This window comes from Dasypus novemcinctus, chromosome 9 (genome assembly GCF_030445035.2).
Source record: "Dasypus novemcinctus isolate mDasNov1 chromosome 9, mDasNov1.1.hap2, whole genome shotgun sequence".
Classification (NCBI taxonomy): Eukaryota; Metazoa; Chordata; class Mammalia; order Cingulata; family Dasypodidae; genus Dasypus; species Dasypus novemcinctus.
In genome coordinates, this window is record NC_080681.1 from 4495297 (window position 1) to 4511231 (window position 15935).

The 15935-nt window shown below is 40.1% G+C and overlaps 1 pseudogene; it reads right to left on the reverse strand.

Moving 5' to 3' along the window:
* Positions 1-10944: 10944 nt before the first annotated feature.
* The window catches only part of LOC101416666 (bifunctional methylenetetrahydrofolate dehydrogenase/cyclohydrolase, mitochondrial pseudogene), a 153302-nt pseudogene continuing 148311 nt past the window's right edge, over positions 10945-15935 (reverse strand).

Here is a 15935-nt window from a genome sequence, read left to right on the forward strand (position 1 = left end):
CTGCAAGCAAGATGGCTCCATCCATCGTCCATGGGATGTAAGCCCCTGCTGAATGAGAAACAGCGTGGGCATCACCATCCCCAAGTCCTCAAGATTGGGGAATGAACAACGGGCTAAAGTACACACATTATTGTTCTGTTATAGACTTATTATTATTCTAGCAATGGAAGAGCTTGTATCACTGATATAAAGACAGCGGCCACCAGAGGTTCTGAGGGGAGGGAGAGGGAAGAATAGGGTAATATGGGGGCATTTTGGGGACATTGGAATTGTCCTGCATGACATTGCAATGATTTATAAAGGCCACCATACATTTTGTCAAAACCTATAAAATTGTGCTGTGCAAACTTTAAACCGTAATGTAAACTATAGACCATGGTTAGTAGCAATGCTTCCGTGTGTGCTCATCAACTGTAACAAATGTACCACACTAATGAAAGATGCTGTTAATGTGCAAAGTGCAGGAGGGGGAGGGAACAGGGTATCTGGGAATCCCCTATTTTATTGATGTAACATTTGTGTAATCTAAGGCGTCCTGAAAAAAAATTTTAAAAGAAGAGTATCCAAGCATTCTGGTTTTCCCAGAACTGACCTGGTTTTAGCACTGAAAGTCCTATAGCCTAAGAAATCGCTCTGCAGGATTCAAAAGTCTCAGTTTTCGGTGATGGGGGCAGAATATGGGTGCAGAAGGGGTGGAACACAAAACTAAGATAATGGCCCAAAATATAGGGGCTAAAATCAACACTGTTTTTAGTGTCCAATGAATGAAACATGCATTTTCCTCCTCCTGTTTTTCCCCTGCCTGCTAATGTTGGCAACCATGATTTGAAGTTCACAGTATCGGGTCATCCACGGTTACTTCGTTCTGAGCGACCTCACTGAAGTGTGCACCTTACATGGGTGTAATTGTAACTGTCCGCAGTCTGTCTTTGGCTTTCCCTGAGGATCCACAATCGTGGTTTGTATCAGGGCAGTGCTGATTTAATTTTTAACATTATAATTATTGTGACTTCCTTTGTAAAGCAATCAAATAATAAAAATGAGGATGATTACAGTACCAATACCAGGAGGACCCAGACATCACAGAAAAAAGGCTAAATGATGGCTATTTTTTAAAAAGTAGTTTTATTGAGATATGTTCATATACCATACAATCCATCCAAAGTGTACAATTTAGTATAAGTTTTGCATTCATCACTGCAATCAATTTTAGAACATTTTCATCACTTCCAAAAGAAACAGCCCATACCCCTTCACAGAATGATGGCTGTTTTAATGACAGATGTAAAGACACATAGAACTGGGTTAGAGAGTTAGATAACAGACACAGGGCAGACTACAAAATAAGCAGAAAGTAATTTGGCGAGATTGGGTAGGCTAGAGAAGGGATGCAAGAACATATATGAAGACTAAATCTTACAGGTAAGTACTTCTAAATTAAAAGATTTTTTCATCTCCAAAAAGACACCAATGCTTAGTCAGAAATAGTGGGCACCAAATTCACTTGGGCATATTATGTGAACAAACATCACTATCATATTATTTTCTCCATGGCTCTAAGAAACTGAGAAAATTTACATTTCCTGATCACAGGCTGCAACTAAAATGTGCTGTATGTAAGCAAAAGGGGAAATTTTGATAACATAAATGTTAGCCCCCTACAGGGTAGGGCAGATTCTGTAGTATTCATATCTTACCAAAAGTATTTTAAATTGAAAAATGTAGTTTCTTATTATCTTCTTGATTTCTATAAGGAATTTAATGAAACCACAGAAAACATGAAACAGAAGATTGTTGATATCTAGTCCAAACACAACTAGACATTGCTCATCTATTTTCATATTCAGCAGACAATGAAACTGTAAATTTCAGTAAATTCCATTCAGTCTATAAATGTTTTACTACAGAAAATGAAAAGATCTTACCTGCAGCATATCCTGTACACCTTCAATACAACATTGCTAAAATGGACTGTGATTTGCTTACCTGTGGTATTTAGATGTTCATAATGATATTTTGCCCACTTTTAAGTGTGCTTAACATGTGTAGACGCACTTAATGAGATTTTTTACTTTTTACAAAGGGAGATACCCTTCTTAGAGATATTCTTACAAGATGGCTATCATTGTTGCCAGCCATTGAAAAGATGCTAAAATGGGCCTGCATAAAATCGAATTTCAAAGTGCGATAAGAAGAATATTCTTCTTTAATTTAGAAATACATTGAGGATGAGGATGGGGAAAACCATACAGTAAAACAGAAATTTATTTGCTGTTTCTCTGAACCTGATGATCTTTGAAGAAGCCATAGGAGCTAAGAAATGGAAAAACACACTCCACCTAAATTGTCTGATGTTACGTCAAAGATGACGAAAACTTATACAGCAAAACAACTTTATAAGAGGCTTAGGTTTTGTTCTTTTTGGAAATAAAACTGCTTTAAAATAAAAAGTCACTGGGAAAGAAAGGTCAATCAAGTTAAAAAGGAAATTCTCATTTCTTTGTTGAAACTGTATCATTTTCAATCCAAGTTCAATTTTTTAAGTTCAAATTACCTGTGCTTTAAAACAATTTTCTCTGGGAAACAGAGTTTTAACTTACGATGACATCCAACAAATAGTGCATTCCTTTTCTATCACTGCATCACGAATTACCACAAGCTTAGTGACTTAGAAGAGCATCCATTTATTATATCGTAGCGCGGTGGATCGGAAGACTCTGCATGCGTGGCTGGGTCACTCAGGGGGTCCAAGGCTGACATCAAGGGGCCAGCCGAGCCAGCTCATGGCCCTCTCCCGAGCTCATGGGAACGTTTCCAAAACTCATTTCCTCGCAGCTCCAGGATGGAGGTTCTTCCTGGCTGGCTGTCGCTGGCTACCGCAAGCGTGAGGCTCCTAGAAGCCTCCCACTGTCCTCGGCCTGTGTGACTCTCTCTACACCATAGCAGTTTGCTTCTTTATGACCAGCAGGAGACCATAATTCTTGCTTTGAAAATCTTCCTTCAGGAACAACACAATACCTTTTAAGGGCTCCCCTGATTAGATCAGGCCCACCCAGAGAAATCTCTCTTTAGATTTACTCAAAGTCAACTTATTTGGAATCTTAATTAAATCCGCAAAATCACTTCATTTGTCATATAACATAACCTAATCACAAGAGTGAGTGTGATCAAGTTCACACTTGTCAGTGAAGGAGATAGTACATGACATGTATACCAGGGGGCAGAAATCTTGAGAATCACAGCTTGCCTATATGATGAGTTCATAGGTGCAAAGAACTTGACTGAAAACAATCAGGCTGCCAAAACAATCTTGTAATTACAAAATGGATATACATTTTTGGAAAGCTGGAAATTAATTCCTATAAATCTAAAAACTCGCAGTTGTTAGCAAGGAAAATTCTAGGTATCCCATCCAACGATTATTTTTGTTGAGAGGACATGTAGATAGATTTAATCACGCTTGACTGATACCAGGAGACATTTCAATGTGGGCTTAATAAAAGCAGAGTTGCAAGTCAAAGCAAATTTTGTTTGACTACGTTCAGTTTTACCACCACATAAAAGAAAACTGTTTTAAAGTTTCAGCAGTTCAAAGAAATATTATTAGAAAAGGAAACTGAAAGAGTAAATAACATAGTAAACCATGCTATTAAAAAACAAAGCAATCTTTAACTCCAGGGAAAATGAAAAATGAGAAAGGGAAGTAAAATCATTGCCCTCTTCTAGGCTTACATGTGAATAATACCTCAATTGTCATAAAAAGACAACCAATGAACTATATTGAAAAAACTGGGGAGGACAACTGCATGCATATCAGGCAGGAAGATGTAAGAGAAGTAAATCCTCATTTTCCTTCGTGAAAAGCCAGTGAAACTTTTCAGTATAAAACACTGAAAAAAGCAACGGCAGTGCAAGGTTGGTAATTAGAAATCTGAAGGGAAATACAGCAAACAGCTGAAAATGGTTGCCACTGGATGTACTACAGGGGGAAGGGGAACACAGAATCTCATTTTCTTTTAAATTTTCTTAAAGCATGCATATTAATATAAATAAAAAGTAAAGAAAGAAACAATAGAGTTAGATGTCATTACAGAGACTGAATAGGGTGCTTTGGAAAGAGAAGTTGTTGCTAGAAGGATGTCTATGGATTATCTTACTCAATTCTCATTTCATTCTCTGAGACATGAGAATTCCTACTGCAGAAATCAAAATTTCAAGAGAACAATTACAGTAGTCAAGTCACACAATGATTAACTTCCAAGGTCAGGTTTCAAATACAGATCTTTCAAGTCATAAGTTTAGACAGAGGGAAAAGAAAACTATTCATAGAAGGACCATGAAACCTCATAAGATTCAGATATTTGGGAATGTGATGGAAGAGTATTCCATGCAGAGAGAATAGCTTTAGAAAAACCAGAGTAAGGACGCAGAAGGCATACGGGCAACGGATGAATGTGACTAGGGAACTGGGAGATAAAAACTCACAGCTAGGGATGAAAATGTTTATTATGCTTTAGATCACATTTCCTTTTCTGTTTTAAATTGGAAGGAGAGTCCTCTTCATTCTGTTTTTATTCATTCCTCATATTAGCAGAAAGCTGGGCACATGTTGCACTAAGTGTACTTATATGACAGAAACAAAATTATTAACATCTAACATTAGCCTGTACATATAAATAAGCATATACATTTACAACATGTAGAAGTTCATGAAAAAGTTAATATTTCTTGTCTCACTTGATAATTACAATAAACCCCAAAGCAGAAGACAGTTGTTGTTATTATTATTATATTTATTTCACAGAAGACAAACTGCTACAGAGAGGTTATTGAAATTGCCCAAGATTGTACAGTTGGTAAGCGGCACAACTAGGACTTCAGCTCAGTTCTTTAGATCCCCAATCACACTGTCCTAACTATTGTCACACACTTGTCTTCTCTAAACCCCAATAAAGAGTTCTATTTGCCTGCTAAAAAACAAGCAAACTATTAAAGGGAAACAACGTGTTACAACAGGCAAGGCAGGATAGTTTGGAACACCCACTTCAGAGCTCTATTCCCAGGACTACTCTTAACTCATCAATCCAAAACCAGGGCAGTGGCACAGATACAAAGCAACAATTCAACTTAGTTTTTCTTAATTCAGCAAAATGCAGACCAAGCAACTAGAAAATTATATTCTGCAGTTGCCAAACATCTACCCAGGAAAACATCTGGATGAATGGTCAATTATCCAGATGTGTCCAAATGTCTAGACATTTGGTGGCTTGATTACCAAATATATAATAGACTGAATGCTTTGTAAACATGCAGATGTTTTAAAACTATAAATGTAGTCCTTAGGAATGTTATCTCCTTCCTTTTTTTCTACCACTCACATAAGATGCTTAAATATAGTGAAGTCCATGGACAACATTCACAGCCTCAGATATGAAAAGTATTAATTCTCTGGCTAGAAATTCATATGGCCAAAGTGACGTATTACTCACCATCATGGGATGGATTATGAACAATCTAACATTTAATTTGCAATTTATTAACAAATACCAACCCTCTGGAACATGGCAACTGATTTGGTTAGAATTTCTCCTCTTTCAAGCATTACCCATTTTTTTCCTTGCAATAATTCTTGATTACTTTCTAGAGCTAGCTCTTTCCTCCTGGCCCTTAGCAATACAAGCACATACAGAAAAGAGGAGAAAAGGTAAAACAACACACCAAGCCACATCCTTCATCAGCTTCAGACTAATTCCAACCTTCCTCAGAAAATGAACTACCAATTCTTTTATTAAAACTTTTTAAGGAGTTTCCTGGCCCTGATATCAATTAATTAATTAATTCTTGCATTGTGGTTTGAATGTCAGTCAATGAAACATTGTACACAATGCAGTAGTAAAACAGAGGTATAATATAATAGCATAGTGCTTTGGAATTTATAATCACCTATATTTTTAGATTCAATATTCCTAACAGCACATTGAGATTGATAATATAATGCAATATAATGCCCATATTATCAAGGAAGCCACGGTAGGTCAAGTTAAGTAACTTGAAAAGGAAATGGGTCTTCAACCAAGATCTTAATCCAAAACCAATGGTCCTTTTCAATAGGTCAGATTTCCCATTATTGTGTTCAGTGAAAGTCCTGCATCTTGAAATGTTAAGGGGGTGTTCTGTGGAAAAGGTTTTTCATGGTAAAATGCTTCATAGAAATTTTAGCTTTGTTTAACAGCATTACCCAAAGTTATGTGGCTATGAAAGCCTTTATTCAATAACATGTTACCTCTTGTATTCCACCCACTCCCACTGTCAGTTTTGGGTTTCCATTAGTGTGCTTTATCTTTCTGAGATGTGAGACACTGAGGGGCTCCCTTCCAGCACATGGCTACTCTAAAGTGGGTCCGCGGATCAGCAATTTTGGCACCACAGTGAGTTCATTAGACCTGCAGCTTCTACAGTCCTCCACACACCTATGAATCAGAGTCTACCTTATCTCAGGATTCCCAGGTAATCCTATGATTTACCTCCTTCTCCAAGCAAGCAAAAAGTGATCAAGAGTTTCTTCCTAATTGTAGTCCATTCAGGCTGCCCAAAGAGCCCTAGGACCATTGACACAAATTAGTGGCAACCGACTTGAAGGCTGTGCCATCACTGCACGGAACAGAGGAATTTCCAGAAAACGGTGGCAAAGGACAGACATAAAAGAATCTCATTTGACACTCAAGCCCTTGGCTTGGGACAATAATAAAAACATTCCCAAGGACAGCAGAGACCCTTCCCGTTGTCCTCAGCATTCCACCCTGGACGCAATGACAGAAGGCGTTGCAGTTGCCGCCACAAGGCTGGGGCCGCACCGGGCCCTCTGCAGCAGCCTCCCGGCAGCCCTGTTCAAACCCCAGAGGAGAGGAAAGGCACAAAGCCGGGGTGTTTGTGGTCAGACTGTCTCGAATTAGTAGAATGAGAACAATGATCGGCTTTTCCTTTGGGCCAGTCTGCAAAAACTCCTGCATTGCTGGGTGGGACGAGCATGGAATTCTTTGGCCTAAGGAGCAAATTTTAACTGGAACCTTCAGAGATGTGTACTGACTGTAGCCCTTTCCAAGCAAGCAGTCAGGCGCCCCAGAAACTCAGAAGAGGTGAACAGTAATGGCCCTAGTAAGGCAGCTGAATTGCTCATCAAAGTCACGGCATGCAAGAGTCACCTGAGTACTTTTAGTTTTTTTTGGGGGGGAGGGGTTAAGCTTTTTTTTTTCAATTTTATTGATGCATATTAATAAAGCATAAATCCATCCAAAGAGTACAATCAATGTATTCAGTGTAATCATGTTTGTTCATTCATCACCCCAATCACTCCCAGAGCACTTTCATTATTCCAATAATAATAATAAACAGAAAACAAACAAAACTCATCACCAGTCAGTCTCTCTCTGCCTCGCCTCGCGTACATAGCTGCTACTCTTTTTCCGGACACCCCCTGAGGGGAGGTCGCTGCTGGAGAAGAAAGCTGAACCCTTTGAGCTGAAGAGCCTACCAAGACTTTGGTCACAAGATCCCATTTGAAACCCCTGGGCTCCAAAGAAGTCCTGGTAACTCCACACAGCACGGGCTCCCTCTCGGTTCCCGGAGAGCCGACAGGTGAGGGTACAAGGGCAACCAATCAGGACAGCAAGCAGCTGAGAGCCCTCCTTAATCTTGGAGGGCGGGGAGAAGGCCCACCCCGGGACCCCTAGACGCAGCACGCCGCGTCCGTGCCTTGGGGGTGTACTTTTCCTTTTTCTTGTTTCTTTCTTTTTTTTATTTTATTTTATTCTTTATTTTCTTTTAAATGTTACATTAAAAAAATATGAGGTCCCCATATACCCCACATCAACAGCCTCTCCCATCATCGCGGCACACCCGCTGCACCTGGTGAGTACACTTTGGAGCACTGCTGCGCCACATGGACAGTGGTCCACACTGTAGTCCACACTCTCCCCCAGGCCACCCAGTGGGCCACGGCAGGACACACAGTGTCCAGCATCTGTCCCTGCAGCACCTCCAGGACAACTCCAAGTCCTGAAAACGCCCCCACATCACACCACTGGCCTTATTAAACGGGCACATCTCTGAATTCTTGTTTACGGCCCCAAGAACGTAGAAACCCAGAACTCAGGGTGCTGGACCATGTGGTGGGAGAACAGCATCCCTGCATTTGGCCTGGCTCACCCCAGAATGATAGAGCCTCCTGGAAAATACCTCCGTGCCCAGTGCTGAGTGCGCAGGGCCTTCCTTTTCCCTGGACACTTGAGCAGATCCAGGCACCATATGGCTCTAGTTTATGTGAGAGGAGAAAACAGAAATGGCAGGGAGGGGGACTGGGGACAGGGGAAAAAAGGTCGAGAAAAAAATGGGAAAGAAACGTTCACAAGAAACTCTAGGCAAAGACATTTAATAATTTTCACATCTGGTGGGGAAATAGCCAGGAAAGAACCCTCCGTAGGTGGCGGGTCCTGAGGGAATGTCAGGTTGATGAAGCGATCACTCACTGGCTTCAGTCTTGGGTCTGCCCACCCCCACGCTCACAAGCTGTTCAGCAAAGGGTCCCCTCACTGCAAGTGTGCCTTGAAACCTCCAGCCCCTCTGCAGCCCTCAGGAGAGCAGAGGGCTTAAGTCAAAACGCTGCTCAGGGACAGCCGCTGTTAGTAAACAGCAAGGCAGAGGAAACGGATCCTTAACCTCCTCTGCCCCCGGGACATCGCCCCTCCCTCAGGCCCAGAGGGGACTCCAGAGGCAGCCAGCAGGCCTGCTTCAGCCCGCGCTGGAGGTGCCGGCTGGGACAGCCCCTCTGCTCAGGCGGGCTCGTGAGGAGGGGGAGCCCAGAGCCAACTTCCACCTGTAAGCAGCTGTGTGCTCTAAGGCACTTTTCTTTATCCTCTCTCCACCTACTTTCTTTCTCTTTTGTGTTTTTAAAATTGTGGTTATATCTATCTATCTATATGTATAATACCTAACACAAAATTTCCCATTTTAACCATTCCTAAGTGTGTATTTCAGGAGAATCTACACCCACAGCGCTGTGCTCCCATCACCACCATCTATTACCAATACTTTTTCATCAATTCAAACAGAAACTCTGTACCTACTAAGCAATCATTCCCCATTTTCTCCTCTTTCAGGGCCCTGGTAACCTCTAATCTACTTTTGCCTCTATTCATTTGCTAATTTTAGATATTTTATAACAGAGGACTGATAGGATATTTGTCCTTTTGCATCTGGTTCACTTCATTCAACATGTTTTCAAGGTTCATCCATGTGTTGGCATCCATGTGTTAGAACTGCATTCCTTTTTACAGCTGAATAATATTTCATTCTATGCCTATATTATGTATTTATTCATTCATCTGTCTACAGACACTTCAATTATTTCTAACTTTTGGATATAGTGAATAATATTGCTATGAACATTGCTGTACAAATATCTTTTTGAGCCACTGCTTTCAATTCTTTCGGCTATATGCCTACAAGTGGAATTGTTGGGTCATGTGGTAATTCTACATTTAATTTTCTGAGGAATGGCCAGACTATTTTCCACAGCAGCTGCACCATTTTATATTCCCATCAATAATGCACAAGAGTTCCAGTTTCTCAATATCCTTGCCAACAGTTTTTATTTTTTCATTTAAGTAATGATAACCATCCTGATGGGTGAGTACTGATGTCTCACTATAGTTTTTTTTTTTAAGATTTATTGATTGACTGATTACCTGCCCCGCCCCAGTTGTCTGTTCTCTGTGTCCATTTGCTGGGTGTTCTTCTTTGTCTGCTTCTGTTGTTGTCAGAGGCACAGGAATCTGTGTTTCTTTTTGTTGTGTCATCTTGTGTCAGTTCTCCGTGTGTGCAGTGCCATTCTTGGGAAGGCTGAACTTTCTTTGTGCTGGGTGGCTCTCCTTAAGGGGCACACTCCTTGCGCGTGGGGCTCCCCTACGCAGGGACACCCCCGCGTGGCATGGCACTCCTTGCGTGCATCAGCACTGTGCATGGGCCAGCTCCACACGGGTCAAGGAGGCCCCGGGGTTTGAACCGTGGACCTCCCATGTGGTAGACGGACGCCCCAACCACTGGGCCAAGTCCACTTGCCTCATTATAGTTTTGATTGGCATTTCCCTGATGACAAATGGTGTTGAGCATCTCTTCATGTGCTTATTGGTCACTTGTATATCTTCTTTGGAAAAACATCTAGTGCACTTTGCCCATTTTCAGTTGGTTTGTTTATCCTTCTGTTGTTGAGTTGTAGCAATTTTTATATATGGTAGATATTAAATTCTTATCAGATATAGAGTTTACAATTATTTTCTCCCACTTTGATGGTTGCCTTTTCACTTTCTTGATAATTTCTTTTGATTACAAATGTTTTTAATTTTTATGAAGTCCATTTAATGTGTTTTTTCTTTTGTTGCTTGTGCTTTTGGTGTAATATCTAAGAAATCATTGCCAAATCCACAGTTGTGAAGGTTTTACCATATGTTTATTTGTAAGTTTTATGGATTTAGCTCTTATGTTTAGGTCTTTAGTTTGACAAGTTGAACTCAACAGGTTTAGAATCTAAAATGATTGTCAACACGTTTTGGAGTAGCACTTGGGATATGCAATCCTAGAAAAGACAAGTTTTAACAACTGAAGTGGCCTGACAAGCTAAGCATCCGTTAGCAATGTGACAATGCCCTGCGCTAATAATTAGGAGAATGTCTTCTGTTGGGTGCCATGGCCAGCAAGATCTCGGAGTGCCCCTGGGTGAGATGCTGGGTGGGAGCCTTGTGGGCAAAGACCCACGCACTTGAGTTTTCAAGAAATACAAAGCGCCATTTTAAACAATTTCAGTAGAATTTTAAAAATTGCATTTCTATTGGCCTGTTTTGCTCCTTGAACTGGCTTGGAAGGCTGTTCATAAAAAAGAAGATAAAACAGTTAATTGGCAGCTATTCCAAGCTCTGTAGACTTCACCATTACCCACTCTTCAAGCCTCAGCATTTTCCCCCCTGCAGTAACGGTAAGCTTCCTTAGCACTGCCGCTGTCAGCGGACCTACAGCCCCAGGGACTGGAATGATGAAATGGTCTTCTTTCTGACTCCTTCAAAGCCCACATGTCGGACCCATTTGGGCTTAGCAGCTTTGGGACCTTCAACTCCGTTTATTCCCACATCAGCGCTGCTGCTCCTTCCTTGATCCCATCAGCTGTGATCTGATTTGGGATGCCTGCAGCGAGCACCACAGTATCTTCAAGAATTGTATGTTTCTTCAGTTGCTCTTGGGAGTGTAGCCAGAAGATATTTTGACAGTGACACCACCTCCCGGGTGCGTATGCGCCCGTCTGCGCCGTGACTTTGCAATGGGCATTCCAGCCTTCTTTGACCTTCTAGCCAAGCCAAGTTCTTCCCCAGGGCTGGGATTCTACTTCCCTCAATTATTTCCCACATGGCCGGGGGTAGTGGGCAGCAGGAACACTGGTCTAACTGCACCCGCCCTGAGTAATTATAGGAAAGCCCCAACAGCCTTGTCTGGAGAAAGAGCATTGCACTTCTCTGTGCTCTGGAAGAGGCTACATTTATAGAAAGCATAAATGGAAATGAGAAGTGGTGCTTTATGGTGACACAGAACTCATACTCAGAGACCCATATTCAGAGAAAACATCTTAGCCTGACATTAAAATTTGGCATATAAATGACCATTCATATGTTTTAAATAAAAATAAAATGCATAAGGTATGCAAGCATCCTTTTTATGATTTCTCTTTTACCTAATTTTTTTTTTTCTTAGCAGACTAACTGTGGGACCCAATTGCATTGGATAAAGATGACTTTATAACTGCTTTATCAAAGAGTTAATAAAATTGAGGATGTTAAGTAGGTACAGAAAGATCTTTGATTGTGGAAAAAATCAGGTGATGAAACAAAAGTCTGCTCTGAAGCAGTAAGGGATCTAAGCTTTTAGTTTGATATGATAATGCAATCTTTTAGAACATTGTCTGTTTTCTTTGTTTGCCAACGGGCTGCCGATGCAAAGTACCAGGAATGGGTTGGCTTTTATAATGGGAAATTTATTAGGGGTAAAAGCTCACAGTTCTGAGGCCATGAAATGTCCAACTAAGGCACCATCAGAGATGCTTTCTCACCAAAGTCAGCTACTGTTGAACCTGGGGTGCTGCCGTGTGCCTGGTCACCAGGCGGCAGGGCTTGTCTTCTCCGTCCTGAGCTCCTTCGTAAGCCCAGCCCCCGTGTGGCTCTTTTGGTGCCTCTGTGCTCTGCTGATTCCAGACTCCGGGACCCCCCCTGCCCCCAACCTCTCAGGGCTTCTCTGCTTTCCTGCAGTCCTCTTTCTGGATCAGTACGGATCCAGGCAGGATCCATACATCAACTTCCTTTCTCTCTCTGTGTCTCTCTCTCTGTGTCTCCATTTATATTAGACCCAGCAAGAGGGTGGAGTCCCAACTGGCTCCCACCTCACTGATGTCGTCCAATCAATAGCCCTAAAGTGATCTTGCCAAGTGATCTAATCAAAGACCCCTTAACTGAATGTAATGTAATCCTAGGGGCCCGCCTCCACAGGAGTGGATTAGTTTGTGAACATAATCTTTTTCTGGGATTCAGTAAGTTTAAACTGTCATATCTGTCAAAAAGAATACAGGATTAGATGGATCATGGAATACCTATCAATTTTAATCAAAAACTCAGCTCTCCTCTACTTAAGATAAAGACATTCATTCCCTTACCATTCCTCTACCTTTACTTAAACCCCTCCATCTTCCATCTTCTGTCATTTATGCCTTTCTTTAATTTTCCATTTCAAAGTTGTTATAATTTCCATTCTGATCTCAAAACATTAAGTGTTTGGTATTTCACTTATAAAGCAATTCTATAAGTTGAAAACAAGCAAAGTTATTGTGAGTATGTGACTATTGTTCTCTATAGTTGTAGGGTTGCTAGATTTACCAAGTACAGGATGCCTAAGTAAATTTGAATTTCAGATTAACAACAATTTTTTTTTAGTGTAAGTTTGTCCCACATATTTCATGGAAGATACTTAGTACAAAAATAAAAGAATTATTTATTGTTTACCTGAAATTCAAAATTAGTTGGGTATCCTGTATTTTATCTGTCATCCTGCCTATAAGGCAATGCCTGTACAAGAATTTTATTTTCTCCATGTATTTAATGTAATGACTCCTGAGCCAAGGAGGATGGTCTTAGACTCAAGGGCTAAGAGACAATCTTTTGTTCTTTTAAATGTTTTATTTCAAAATAATCTCAAATTCACATGACAGCTGCAAAAATAATACAGAACTAATGCAGTGAATTCCAATATGCCCCCTTCCCAGATCCAGATACCCAGAGGTACCAACTTTTAACATTTTGCCTCAATTGTTCCTCCCTCCCTCCCTTCCTCTCTTCCTTCCTTTCTTTCTTCCCTCCTCCTTTTTTTCTTTCACTCTCTCTTCCCCCTCTTTATTTTTTTTCTGATCATTTGAGAGTAGATTGCATGCATTATACTCCTTGAACAAAGAATACTTATATTTATATTTCCTAAGAAAATGGATATCCACTTATGTAAACTCATTAAGAACTATTACCAAGTTCAAGAAATTTAACATTGACTTAAGGCTACAGTCTATATTCCATTTTATCAATTGTCCCAATAATGACCTTTTGGCATGGTAAAATGCCAATTTTCCATTTTTAGATCTAGTCCTGGAAGAAGTAACGCAAATAATTGTCCCTTTAATCTCCCAACTTTTTTAACAACTTGTGGAAACATATATACAACTTAAAAAACTCAAACACTACAAACATTACAGTTCGATGGTAACAATCATATATAGAATGTTATTCTACCCTCACAACCATCCATTATTAAAACTTTTATATAACTCCAAATAGAAATCCTATACCCATTATATATTAACTCCTAATTTCCCTTCTCTCACCCTGCACCTGGTAAACTGTACTCTACTCTCTATCTCTATGAATGTTCATATTCTAGTTATTTTATACAAGTGGATCCATATAATATTTGTTCTTTTTTGTCTGACATCTCATACAACATGTTTTCAAGGTCCATCCATGCTATTGCATATATCAGAACATAATTCCTTTTTATGGCAGAATAATATTCCATTGTATGTGTATACCACATTTTACTTATCCATTCATCTGTTGATGGACATTTGGCTTGCTTCCATCTTTTGCTATTGTGAATAATGCTTATGGATATTGTTGCTCAAATATCTGTTCAGGTTTCTGCTTTCAATTCTTTGGGGTATATACCTAAGAGCAGAGTTGCCAGGTCATATGATAATACTATGTTTAACTTTTAGAGGAGCTGCCAAGCTGTTTTCCATAGCTGCTGAACCGGTATGCATGAACAACAATGTACTAAAGTTTTTATTTCTCCAAATACTTCCCAGCACTTATTTTTCTTTTTTAAAATGATAGCCATTCTAGTATTTATGTGGTGGTATCTCATTGCAGTTTTGATTTGCTGGCTAAGGATATTGAGCATCATTGCTTGGGTGTATTAGTCATTTGAATATCTTCTTTAGAGAAATGTTTATTCAAATCCTTTGCTCATTTTTTATTTTGTTTGTCTTTTTGTTCTTGAGTTGGAGTTTTTTATAAATTCTGAATATTAAACCCATATCAGAGATATGATTTGCAAATATTTTCTCCCACTGCATACATTATCTTTTCAGGTTCTTGGTACTGCCCTCTGATGTGTAAAAGTTTTAAATTTTGATGCAGTCCTATTTATCTGTTTTTTTTTTTCTTTTGCTGCTCATGTGTTTGCTTTAAAGTCTATGAAGCCATACAAGGTCCTAAAGATATTTTCCTGTTTTCTTCTAAGAGTTTTGTGGTTTAAGCTCTTGTGTTTATGTATTTGATCCATTTTGAGTTAATTTTTGTATATGGTCTGAGATAGGGGGTCACTTTCATTTTTCGCATGTGAATATAAAATTTTCCTAGCAGCATTTATTGAAGAATATTCTTTCCTCATTGAGTGGACGTTACATCCTTGTCAAAAATCAGTTGGCCCTTCATAAAGAGAGACATATACCAATGGAACCAAACAGTTGGTTTAGAAACAAACCTTCACATCCATGGTCAAATGCTTTTTCACAAGGCTCTCCAACCCACTCACCAGGGTCAAAACAGTCTATTTAAGAAATATTAAGAACTCTTAAGAAAACTGAATATCCATATCCAAAAGAAAGAAAGAGGATCCCTATCTCACACCTCATACAAAAGTTAATTCAAAATGGATCAAAGACCTAAAGATACAAGCGGGAACCATAAAGCTCCTAGAATAAAATGTAGGAAAACATCTTCAGGACCTGGTGGTAGGTGATGGATTTTTTTTTTTTTTCATTTTTAAAATCTTTTTTTAAAAAAATTATTTATTTATTATTATTTTTTTAATTACATTAAAAAAAAATATGAGGTCCCATTCAACCCCACCACCCCCGCCCCCCACTCCCCCCACAGCAACACTCTCTCCCATCATCATGACACATCCATTGCACCTGGTAAGTTCATCTCTGAGCATCACTGCACCCCATAGTCAATGGTCCACATCATAGCCCAGACTCTCTCACGTTCCATCCAGTGGGCCCTGGGGGGATCTACAATGTCCCGTAATTGTCCGTGAAGCACTATCCAGGACAACTCCACGTCCCGAAAACGCCTCCACATCTCATCTCTTCCTCCCGTTCCCCACACCCAGCAGCCACCATGGCTACCGTTCCCACACCCATTCCACATTTTCTCTGTGGACATTGGATTGGTTGTGTCCATTGCACACCTATGTCAAGTGAGGGCTTAGATTCCACATGGGTACTGGATGCACTCCTCCTGCTTCCAGTTGTAGACACTCTAGGCTCCATGTTGTGGTGGTTGACCTTCTTCAAC